Raw genomic sequence first — 10,574 nt, forward strand, 5'->3', positions numbered from 1 at the left:
ACATCCTGGAGCCCCAAACTCCCAGCCTGGGAGGAAGCTTTGTTCGGTGTAAACAGAAGGGAGCGGGTTCTGCTCTAGTAGGTGCAGCATCAGCTGGGAGGCGGGGAGGGGAATGTGCTGGGAGACAGTAGGGAGGGGGCTATCTGTCTGCCCCCACCTCAGACCTGGGTAGGGACAATCAAGTGCAAAGCCTGCCTTGCTCCAGAGCCAGCATGAAGCTTTCAGTACCGGAGTCAAATATAGACCCATTTCCATAAAAGCACCAGCCTGCTTCTATAAATACCTCAGCCAGTTTTCCGGGGTTCTCATGTGACTTTGATGCCTACCTCTGTCTGCGGGGATCCGTCTCCATGGTGACCGGGCCATGTGACCAGCTACTCTTCATTCATGGCAGGTTGCCGCATCCCCCGTGTTGGGGGTGGGGTGGTGAAGGGGGCTGGAGGGAGGGCTAAGGAGAGGGAGAAGGGGAATGAACAATGAATAACAATAAACTGTCTGGTCTTGGGGGAAACGGCAGAGTGCCAGCCTTAATGCAAGGATGCTCTGACAGAATTATTAATCTCCCCAAAGCTGGCTGTCAGGGAGGAAAATTTTTATTTGAGAAGCAATAGACATCTTTGCCTATGAGTCAGAGAAGCAAAATCTCAGGGCTGTAAGGGGCACCTTAACAACTCTTGAGGACTGTTACAATCCCCTGGTTGTCCGATGAGGGTAACTAGGCCTGGAAAGGTCGAGGGACTTGTCCAAGGTCAGGCGGCGAGTCAGTTGGAAACTGGGACAAGAATCAGCGTGTGTGTGCTCAGTAGGCTCCTCTCCATCCCTCACTGGGACTCTGCTCTGGCCTGGGGATGGCAAGGGGCTGCAGAGATATGTGTGACTCTGGTCAGTGGGGACTTCGATACCTTGGCTCCCAGGTCATCCCACCTGGCTGGGGTCATAGATCCTTCAGGGGAGGGAAAAACCATTCTGGGCCTAGACTCCACACTGGCCTCTTGGCAGATCCATGTGGAGAGAGTGGCTAATAAATCATGAGAAATCCCGCAGTATCCAGCAAAGCCAGATGTCATCCTCAGTCATCTATGGAAATATTTCTGTGATCAGAATGTCCCAGATCTGCCCCCATCCAGCCAAACCCCTCAAACATCACCAAGTCCTATGCCCATTCTTGCTTGGGGCTGGGGATGAGATGAAACGGTAGGAAAGGACTGTTCCTGCCTTCACAGAGCTGCCCTGCTTAGGTGCACATGGAGAAGTGAATAGAAGAGAATCTGGTTAGCCAGCAGCTGAGCTCAAGGGACATTTGGAGCTGGATGTAAGATGGGCCATGGAAGTTGGGGAAGACTTACAGGAGGATGGGAGGGGAGGACACAGCCAGGCAGGCCGATGGAGAGGGGCATTGTCAGGGGATCCTGGGTGCTGGGGTAGGACCTGTGCAGGGGGAGGGGGGGTGCGGGGCAGTGCTCTGTTGAGGTGGACCAAGGAGGGAACTCTGGACATGCCTTGGGTTAGGACACTGCTGATCGCAGACTTAGTTCATATGGTTCAATCCCATGAGCTCAAACCACCAGCAGTGGAGGGTCCAGGAGTACCAGAGATGACAAAGAAACTCGTGCACTGACATATTTCTGGGGGAGACAGAACACAAAACCAGACATTATCATGGGCCTGCATGTGTCAGTATCAGCCACAGGCTCTGCAACCACCTGGCCTCAGGACGGGTCTTCAGCAAGATTCACAGAGGTTAAAATCCATCAGGCTGGAGGCTGGTACCAGCCACAGTGACCCAGGGCAATCCTCCGTCTTCCTAACTCTCTTCACCTCTGCAGTCTTTTTAGCGCTGAGGATAGAACCTCCTGCCTGTCCCTGCCCCCTCACTACCATGGGCTCTCAGCCAGCCTGACAGTGGACTGGCTATAACAGCGCATCCCCAAGCTCAAGGGGTGAGAGCTGATGCTCTGAAGTGGAGGGGGAGCGGCAAGAGAACAAGCCGTGCAGGCCATGCGTTCTGTTTCACCACCCGCTGAGCACCCACGCTGTGTGTGTTTACTTCACCAAGGCTGCTGGAGTCCAGAGACAGTGCCCAACCTGTTTCTAGAAAAGCCTCTTCTGGCTCCTAGCTGGGAGTGTGGGATGGAGGCACACGTTCATTCAGCACTGACAGGTAGTCAGCATGGTGGAATGGTCAGAGCACCCTAGGGAGACAGATTTGAATTAGTTCTGGCTCTGTTGCTCACTTATGACTCTCTTGGGGAGATTATTTAGACTGTCCAGGCCTCAGTTGCTTACCTATGAAAGAGAATAATGTCACCTAATAGGAGAAACAGTTGTGAAAATCAAAATGATTACGAAGTGTCCGGCACGTAGAAAGTGATTTTAAAAGACAGTTGCCTCGGACTCCCCTCAGGGTCCAGTGGTTAAGAATCCATGCTCCCCATGCGGAAGATGTGGGTTTGATCCCTGGTCAGGGAATTAAGATCCCACATGCTGCATGGCACAGCCAAATGAATTTTAAAAAAGTAAAAAGCAGCCATCTCTACTACAGTGGGTGGATGAATGGATGCACCTCCTCATGGGTACCAGTTTCCATGCTCACCGGCCCAGCATTCTCGAGTCTTCCCCTGCATCATCTCTTCTGCTGAGAAGATTCTCCCTCTTGGCTCCCCTCATCAGAAGCCTTTCTGTCCTTCAAAGCCCCATTTCAGTGTCACTCTTCCCTGCTACCATGCCCGATCACCCACAGGATGCTCCTTGTGTAGACTCTGCTCACACAGAGGACCAGCTATTGTACCATCCTTCAGTACGCAGCAATAACAACAAGTGCTACTGGGATGGGATGCCATTTACCACGCTGAGAACCTAACAGGCCTGAGACTTAGAAAGGTAAGTGACTTGTCCATGGTCACACAGCTATGACGTGGCGAGAGTGAAAGATAAACTCCAGCCCATTTGGTTCCACCTCTTGGGCACAGCTTCTGCATCCTCCCTGTTAATGATACTCTTACTTGACCATCTTCACTCTCTCAACTACATTACCAGCCTGTGTGGTGTGGCAGGAAAAAAAATACAGATCCTGGGTTTAGCTAGAAATAGGGTTAAAATTCACCTTTGCCACTGACGAGTTGTAAGTAAGTTGTGATCTCGTAAGTCCTCAATCTTTCCAGATCTGTCTCCTTGCCTACATCTGTGTGCAGTCCTTGAGATGACGTGACATGCGGTGATGGGCCTGTCTTATAACAACAGACATCACCACTGGCACGGCCTGGCCCCCAGGTGGCTGGGTGTGTGACGACAGCTAGTCCTTGAGTGTATATCCTGTAGCAGGCACCCTTCTAAGGGCTCCTGTACATCCTCTCTTTGTTTTCCTGATAACATTACCATGAAGTAAAGACTTTGAGGATCCCCATTTTATAAAACCAGAGCTTAAAGAGGTTGAGAAACTCGCCCAGTGCAGCAAAAGCAGACAGCAAAGCTGGGACTTGACCCAGATCCATCAGATCCCAAAACCCATGCTCTGTACCGTGATTCCTCACTGCTTCCTTGCGAAGTAGGTGAAGAATATTCTTCTTCCATTACTGCCATGAGGCAGTTAAACAGAAATCACAAATTCCATTTTACAGATGGAGCAGCAAAAGCCTGAGGTATCACGTGACTTGCCCAAGGTCACGTGGTGACAGAGTCAGTTCTCGAACTTGGGGCTCCTAAACCCAGGCCTCCACTTTCTCCCTTGTCCCTGCTGCCTGTAGCTGAGATTCTTGAGACAGAGACATCAGGACTCTGGGAGCTTGGCCAGTAAGTTGGCCACAGGTCTCAGCCTCAGTCCAGGAAAACTCCAACCATGGAGAAATTTGCTTTGAAGACAAAGGATGATTCCTGGCAAGGAGAGTCATTCCTATTTCTGTTCTAGACAAATGGGAAGCTGTCTCAGATTCCATGATAAATCTTTTTGCTAAAGATGATACATCACTTTGAGCTGGTTATATGCGCAGTCTTTGGACATCATACAAGTCAATTACTGAGACCAAGTCCTCAGCGCTGAGCAGAGATATTTTCTTTGGTTGCTGTAACAGAGCCAGAGCCTCCCAGAGACTGCCGAGTGCTGACACCTGCCCAGAAGCCCTGTGGGGAAGGTGTCCACCACTCCCATTCTGATGGCCTCCACTGTCTCCCCCTGAAGTCACCACAAGGTTTCTGGGCAGGATTATTGACAGCCAAGATTATTCTGCCTATTTTATAATCCCAAGCCTTACTCTTGGCTAACTGGACTTGGGGAAGTAAGTTTCCACCCCAGGACAAAACCCCAAGTACAGAGCAGCAAACAGGGCCTTGCTTCCCTCACCCTGAGTCTCAGAAGCATATCCCTACACTCTGAGGAGCTCCTTACCTGAGTCTGAAACACTTCCAGGTCAACTCTCTGCCCCTCGCAAACCTCTTGGGCATCACAACTTTCTGAGGCTGACCCCTGAGAACCACTCCAGGCCAGCAGATCCAGCCTTCCCTCACTCTCGGACTCTAAGAGGAGCCTGTGTGTGGTTTTCAGTGTTGCAGGACGAAGGTTTGAGACCGTATTAAGAACATGGGTGATGTGAGCTTCATGACTTTGGCAGGTCTTTAATTTCTCTGAGCCCTCATCTGAAAATGTGACCAATGGCCCATCCTTGCTCCGAAATGCTACGAGTCATTCTCTGGGATTCCAGGAACACAGTTGGAGATGGCTGGAGCATAAGATGAGGGGGCTGGAGTGGTAAGGAATAGGGAGGTAGGGATTAAATGGAGAGGGCAGGGGTCTGAATCATACAGAACTTGAATGTCATGCTAAAAGGCTTAGATTTTATTTTAAAGGTAATGGAAAACCAGGGGAAATTTTTAAGCATGGGAGAAGAGTTGCCAGATTTAGCAAATACCAAACATCTATTTAAGTTTAAACTGGGCATCTTGTATTTTATCTGGCAACGCTGCAAGGAGTGACAGAGAAAGCTCTCTGGCCACTGAGTGGAGAATGTGTCATAGGGAATAACACTGGAAGCACAGACCATTGAGGAGGTGATTATCTTCCAGGCCATAGTTACAAAAGTTAATATTTGTTGAATGCATGTTTTTACCAGGCACTGTTCTCAGTGTTTTATGTGTATAAATTCATTTAATTCTCATAACAAAGTGTAGTATCATTTCCGTTTTACAGGTGAGGAGACAGCAGCACAGAGGGGTTAAGTTAGTTGACTGTCACACAGCTAGTTAGTGGCAGAATTGAAATTGGAGTCCCAAGCCCACATGCTTAACCACCGTGACATGCTGCCACTCCAGTGGGCCATGAGAGCCTGGACCAGGCCCTGTAGTGGGAATTAGGTGTCAGTCTGAAGCTGTCTTGACGCCCCAACCCCTGGGGTGGGGGTTGGGACGCTGTGACTGGCAGAGAAGAGAGAAGGGAGGCTCAGGGATCCAAGCTCTATCACAGTGACACATTTTCAGATTACCTGGTACTTTTTGAAGCAGGAAGAAGGGCTCATAAGAAAAAGAACTAGCATCTCTTCAGCATCTACCAAACACCAGGCAGGGAGCATGGCAATCCTCGAAGTATTCAGGAATCAATCAGCAGGCACAGTGGTCGAAGGCTGTGGAGTGAAAGAGGACTTGAGGATTCTTCTTTGGGATGACTGAGGGGCCCCAGTGAGGGACCAGGGAGAATAGGCATCTAGTTCAGGACATGTTGAATTTATCAGGTATAAGACCAGGAGGCAATCAAGGCCCAGAGAGGTTAAGTGACTACCTTGGAGTCACACAGAAGGTAAGTGTCAGTGCAGAAACTAGAAGTCTTTTTGACTGTGTCTGGGGTGCCTGATACAGACAGGACCCCAGTCTAGGTTCAAAGATGAAGACACCTCAGAACACAAGTCGTGACCAGTATTTGGGGACTGCTGTTTGATGCGGGTTCAGGTGGTGCCTACGTGCTCAGTTCTGAGAGCAGACCGTGCCCCTTCAACTTTGAAATGAAAGCCAAGGGCTGAGTTTTAAGTACTGTGAGCCAAGAACATTCTCTCTGCAATGGTTTTCTCCATCTGTAAAAAGACAACAATATCCACAGCAAAGCTGTTTTGGAGATGAAATGAAGTAAGTAAATGGGGAAGCATTGACCCATGCCGTGTAATCTGTCCTTGTGCTATTATTCCAATCTTCTGCCTCTGCCACTACCCCTCACCCTTTCCTGCTCCTCCATCTTCCTCTCTCTCCCTGGTCTGCCCTCCCATTTTCTCATCTTCCCTTCTCTCTTTTTAGGCCTTGGGACAGATCCTGCTCCAGGGAGTGTCTGCAGATAAGCAGCCTCGAAACAAAACGTGCAGTCTCCCATCTCGGCCAGCCTAGCCACCCCCCCGTCCACCCCCGCCTCTAGTTCTCCACCCCACCCCCACACTCACTTGCCTTACGGGACAGCCCACCCTGTAGGGGACCAGCCCACCTGGCCTTCTCTCCTGCTGACTATCAGCTCCCCTCCCTGCTGCCACATCCACTGGCTTCCTAGGGGACCCAGCGACCCCCACTGGCGGTTGCCCAGGGATTGCCACCAGAGGTGGCCGGAGGAACTGCAGAGACACCACAAGAGTCCCAAGGGGATGGGGAGGCTCCAGCCGGGACAGCCTGGAAATGTACAAAGCTGATCCCTAGGGACCGGCGAGAGACTGACGTCAAACCGAGGCTGAAAATATAGTCTGGAAAGTCACGCGGCATCGTGAAAAATGAGCCGTCTCCCCAGCCAGAGACATGGAGGGTGGGGAAGGGATATAAATCCCGGCTCTTTAGAGGCTCCAAACATCAGGGGTTGCTAGCTTCTAAGCTGCCTGTCGAGAGGTCTCGGGGGTCCCCAGTGTCCCATTCAGGGGCCAGGGCACCTGCAACCATCCCCATTCCTGAGAGCAGTCAGTGCCCTGAGAACTGAGGCCCAGCAAGGGAATCTAGGGGTGATCCTGGCCCCCTCCCCCATGCCCACACTGCTCAGCCCGTCTTTGGCTAAGCCGTGGTGTGGTGGGCAACACGACCTCCCGCAAACCACACGCAGAAGGCCCAGAGAGCCAGGGCCAGAGCCTCAAAGTGGAGGTCAAGGTCCCTGATGGCATTGAGCTCTGAAGTGCAGCCCGCTGCCAGGGAAGCCTGCTTCCCCATTCCATTTTCTTCCCCTCCCCACCCCACCACCGTCACAACTACTTAGAAGTCTCTCCTTTTAAGAGGTACAGAGCTGTTGGGTGGCCTAGTGTCCAATCCATAGGCAGTCTGTCAGGGAGGGCCTGGAGTCCGCTGCAGTGTGAGGTTCTCAGAGACTGGACTTCCCACGGCCTTCAGACGCCCAAGCACCCCCTTCAGGCTGGTGTGAAAGGAACAGAGGAGCCCCAGGCATGAGGGCTGGTCATGGGATTACGGCTTTCTGGGACACCTGGCCCTGGGCCCCCAGGGCCTGCGAGGACTTCAAAGGCAGACGGCCCTGCCCCCACTGGCCTTGGTACTCCATAAGCTCCCAAGAATTAAAGCAGTCCCAGGGAAAGTGTCCGGGGTTCCCCACCAAAGCAACTGAGGTGACATTTTCACCACCTCGTGGCAATAGAGTCAAATGAGGTTTTAACTGTCATAAGAAAAGAAAGAAAATTTGGTTTGTCTTACCCCCGAGTTAAGGGGCTTCCCTGGTTGCTCCACGGTAAAGAACTCACTCGGCTGCCAATGCAGGAGAGACAGGAGACGTGGGTTTGAGCCCCGGGCCGGGAAGATCCCCTGGAGGAGGAAATGGTAACCCACTCCAGTATTTTTGCCTGGGAAATCGCACAGACAGAGGAGCCTGGCCAGTCCATGGGGCCGCACATAGTCACAAGTTAGTGACTAAACAACAACCACCCCTGAGTTCAAGATTAAGATTCTTACCTTCTACAGTTTCCTATTCCTGTGTCTTGTTCCCTCTTCTGGTCTGCCCCTCCAAGGTCTCTTTTTAACACCCCAGCTCTGGTGTTGTTCGCTCTCTGAATGCTCCCACCTCACTCCTCACCCCCAGCCCCATGATCCCCCCTAGAATAAACCACCCTCTCCTTTGAGCTTCTCCACAGACAAGCCTCCTGATACTGCATTTAAGTGTCACACACATGTCTGTCTCCTCCTGCAGGGCTCTTCCAGGGCAAAGAGGGGCCTTGGTCATCTCTGCAACCTTCAGGGTTCAGCTCAATCCAGCCAGGAGGGGGGCTTGGCTCAGTTCATGGAATCTAACTAAACAGGGTTCATGTGTATGTTAGCGACGCAGAGACCCTAAAAAGACAAGCAAGGGCTGGAGCCCTGGGCTGGGAGGTGGGGATGTCATCGGACTCTCCTTCTCTGGGCGCCTGTCCCCAGAGCCCTGGACCTCAGGGCTCTGACAATCCTTGGTGGGAAGCAGAGCCGTGTGCCTGAAAACCTCAGTCAGAGTCTATCCCTAACCTCAAAGTCCTGGCCTGGCTCCTCACCTCACTGGGATAAAAAAAAAAAAAAACCAAAGTCCTTAGCAAAACCCAAAAGCCCTGTGTGACCTGGTCCCCAGTATCTCTAACCTATCTTATGCTGTGCTGTCTCCTTTCTGCTCCAGCCACAGCAGGCCTCCTTCAGCACCCACCTCACGACCTTTGCACCTCTCTCTCCCATTGCTCAAGTGTTACCTCTAGGAGGCCTTCTCTGATCAGCTTATTCAAAACCACATACATGCACACACATACACACAAGCATGCTCTCTCTACCCCTTCCCTGTTTTCTCCTTATTATTGATCAGCAACTGATACCTATTATATTTTATTTATTTATTTATTATTTCTCTCCCCAAGTAGAATGGAGATTCAATCAGAGCAGGAAATTTTATCTGTTTGATGTTTGTTCTTCTCTTAGTTAATTCATGCTCCTCCTTTATTTATTTATTGTTTTCATTTATTTTTATTTGTTGGAGGCTAATTACTTTACAATACTGCAGTGGGTCTTGTCATACATTGACATGAATCAGCCATGGATCCACATGCATTCCCCATCCCGATCCCCTCTCCCACCTCCCTCTCGACCCAATCCCTCTGGGTCTTCCCAGTGCACCAGGCCCGAGCACTTGTCTCATGCATCCAACCTGGGCTGGTGATCTGTTTCATTATAGATAATATACATGTTTCTATGCTGTTCTCTCAAAACATCCCACCCTCGCCTTCTCCCACAGAGTCCAAAAGTCTGTTCTATACATCTGTGTCTCTTTTTCTGTTTTGCATATAGGGTTATCATTACCATCTTTCTAAATTCCATATATATGTGTTAGTATGCTGTAATGTTCTTTATCTTTCTGGCTTACTTTACTCTGTATAACGGGCTCCAGTTTCATCCATCTCATTAGAACTGATTCAAATGAATTCTTTTTAATGGCTGAGTAATAGTCCATGGTGTATATGTACCACAGCTTCCTTATCCATTCGTCTGCTGATGGGCATCTAGGTTGCTTCCATGTCCTGGCTATTATAAACAGTGCTGCGACGAACATTGGGGTGTTCTTTCAGATCTTGTTTCCTCAGTGTGTATGCCCAGGAGTGTGATTGCTGGGTCACATGGCAGTTCTATTTCCAGTTTTTTAAGGAACCTCCACACTGTTCTCCATAGTGGCTGTACTAGTTTGCATTCCCACCAACAGTGTAAGAGGGTTCCCTTTTCTCCACACCCTCTCCAGCATTTATTGCTTGTAGACTTTTGGATAGCAGCCATCCTGACTGGAGTGTAATGGAACCTCATTGTGGTTTTGATTTCATGCTCCTCCTTTAATATCTTGTAAAAATTTTTGAGATATACAGTTATTTACTCTTTTAAGTTACATTAGACGGTGAGAACAAGAGAGGAAGAAAAAAATATTTTCTTAATACAAATATACATATAAGCATATTCGTAAGGAAATCTTGTCCTTGTTTTCACAACTGGCAGAGTATTTATAATTCCCTTATTCCACTGGATGATCCCTGTTCCCTATGCCCTCAGCAGGTACCTCCGTCAGTTGCAGTCTTTAGCAAGTGGGGTGGGAACGTTAGGGCACATAGCAGGCCTTCAGATAATATTTACTACATCAGTAAGGAAGAGGCTGGTCTACATGGATCATTGGAAGTAGAAAGAAGCCTGTCTCTGATTTGTGTAGACAACCAGAATAGATAAACCAACTAGAAAGCTCTACTCACCACATAACTATGTGAGCTAACACCAGGTCAGGAGATAGTCTCTTGTTAGTTTTCGTTTTCCAAGGTGCTTGGACACACAATCGGAGAGCTGTCCCTTGGGCTCTACCCACGTCAGGTGAGGTAGGTGAGGCCCTACCTGCCTCAGTGGCCCCACATCTGTGGAGCGCTCTCTCGGGCTGGACGGGTAGGAGGGCTCAGGCGCTGGGAGACGGTGTGGAGGAGGATGAAAGGCAGTCCTCAGCCCCCTGTGCAGCACCTCCTTCAGTACTTCCCTCTGGATGACATTTTCCAGTGCCCTCATCAGCGCCGCTAATGAGACCCAAGGGGCCCTGGGGAACTGCCACCAGGGCTTCTGCTGGTGCGCTGAGGGCTCTCCACTCTGCCTGC

General features: G+C 50.3%; 1 long non-coding RNA gene across 1 annotated transcript; it reads right to left on the bottom strand.

Moving 5' to 3' along the window:
- Nucleotides 1-321: 321 nt before the first annotated feature.
- Nucleotides 322-6,609, bottom strand: LOC122677708. The gene is made up of 3 exons (XR_006335895.1): nucleotides 6,452-6,609; nucleotides 5,472-5,609; nucleotides 322-448 (listed from the first exon to the last, which is right to left on the bottom strand). It is a non-coding gene; the product is annotated as an uncharacterized LOC122677708 (long non-coding RNA).
- Between the last annotated feature and the right edge of the window lie 3,965 nt (nucleotides 6,610-10,574).

The sequence above is a fragment of the Cervus elaphus genome, chromosome 20 (genome assembly GCF_910594005.1).
Source record: "Cervus elaphus chromosome 20, mCerEla1.1, whole genome shotgun sequence".
NCBI classification, from domain to species: domain Eukaryota; kingdom Metazoa; phylum Chordata; class Mammalia; order Artiodactyla; family Cervidae; genus Cervus; species Cervus elaphus.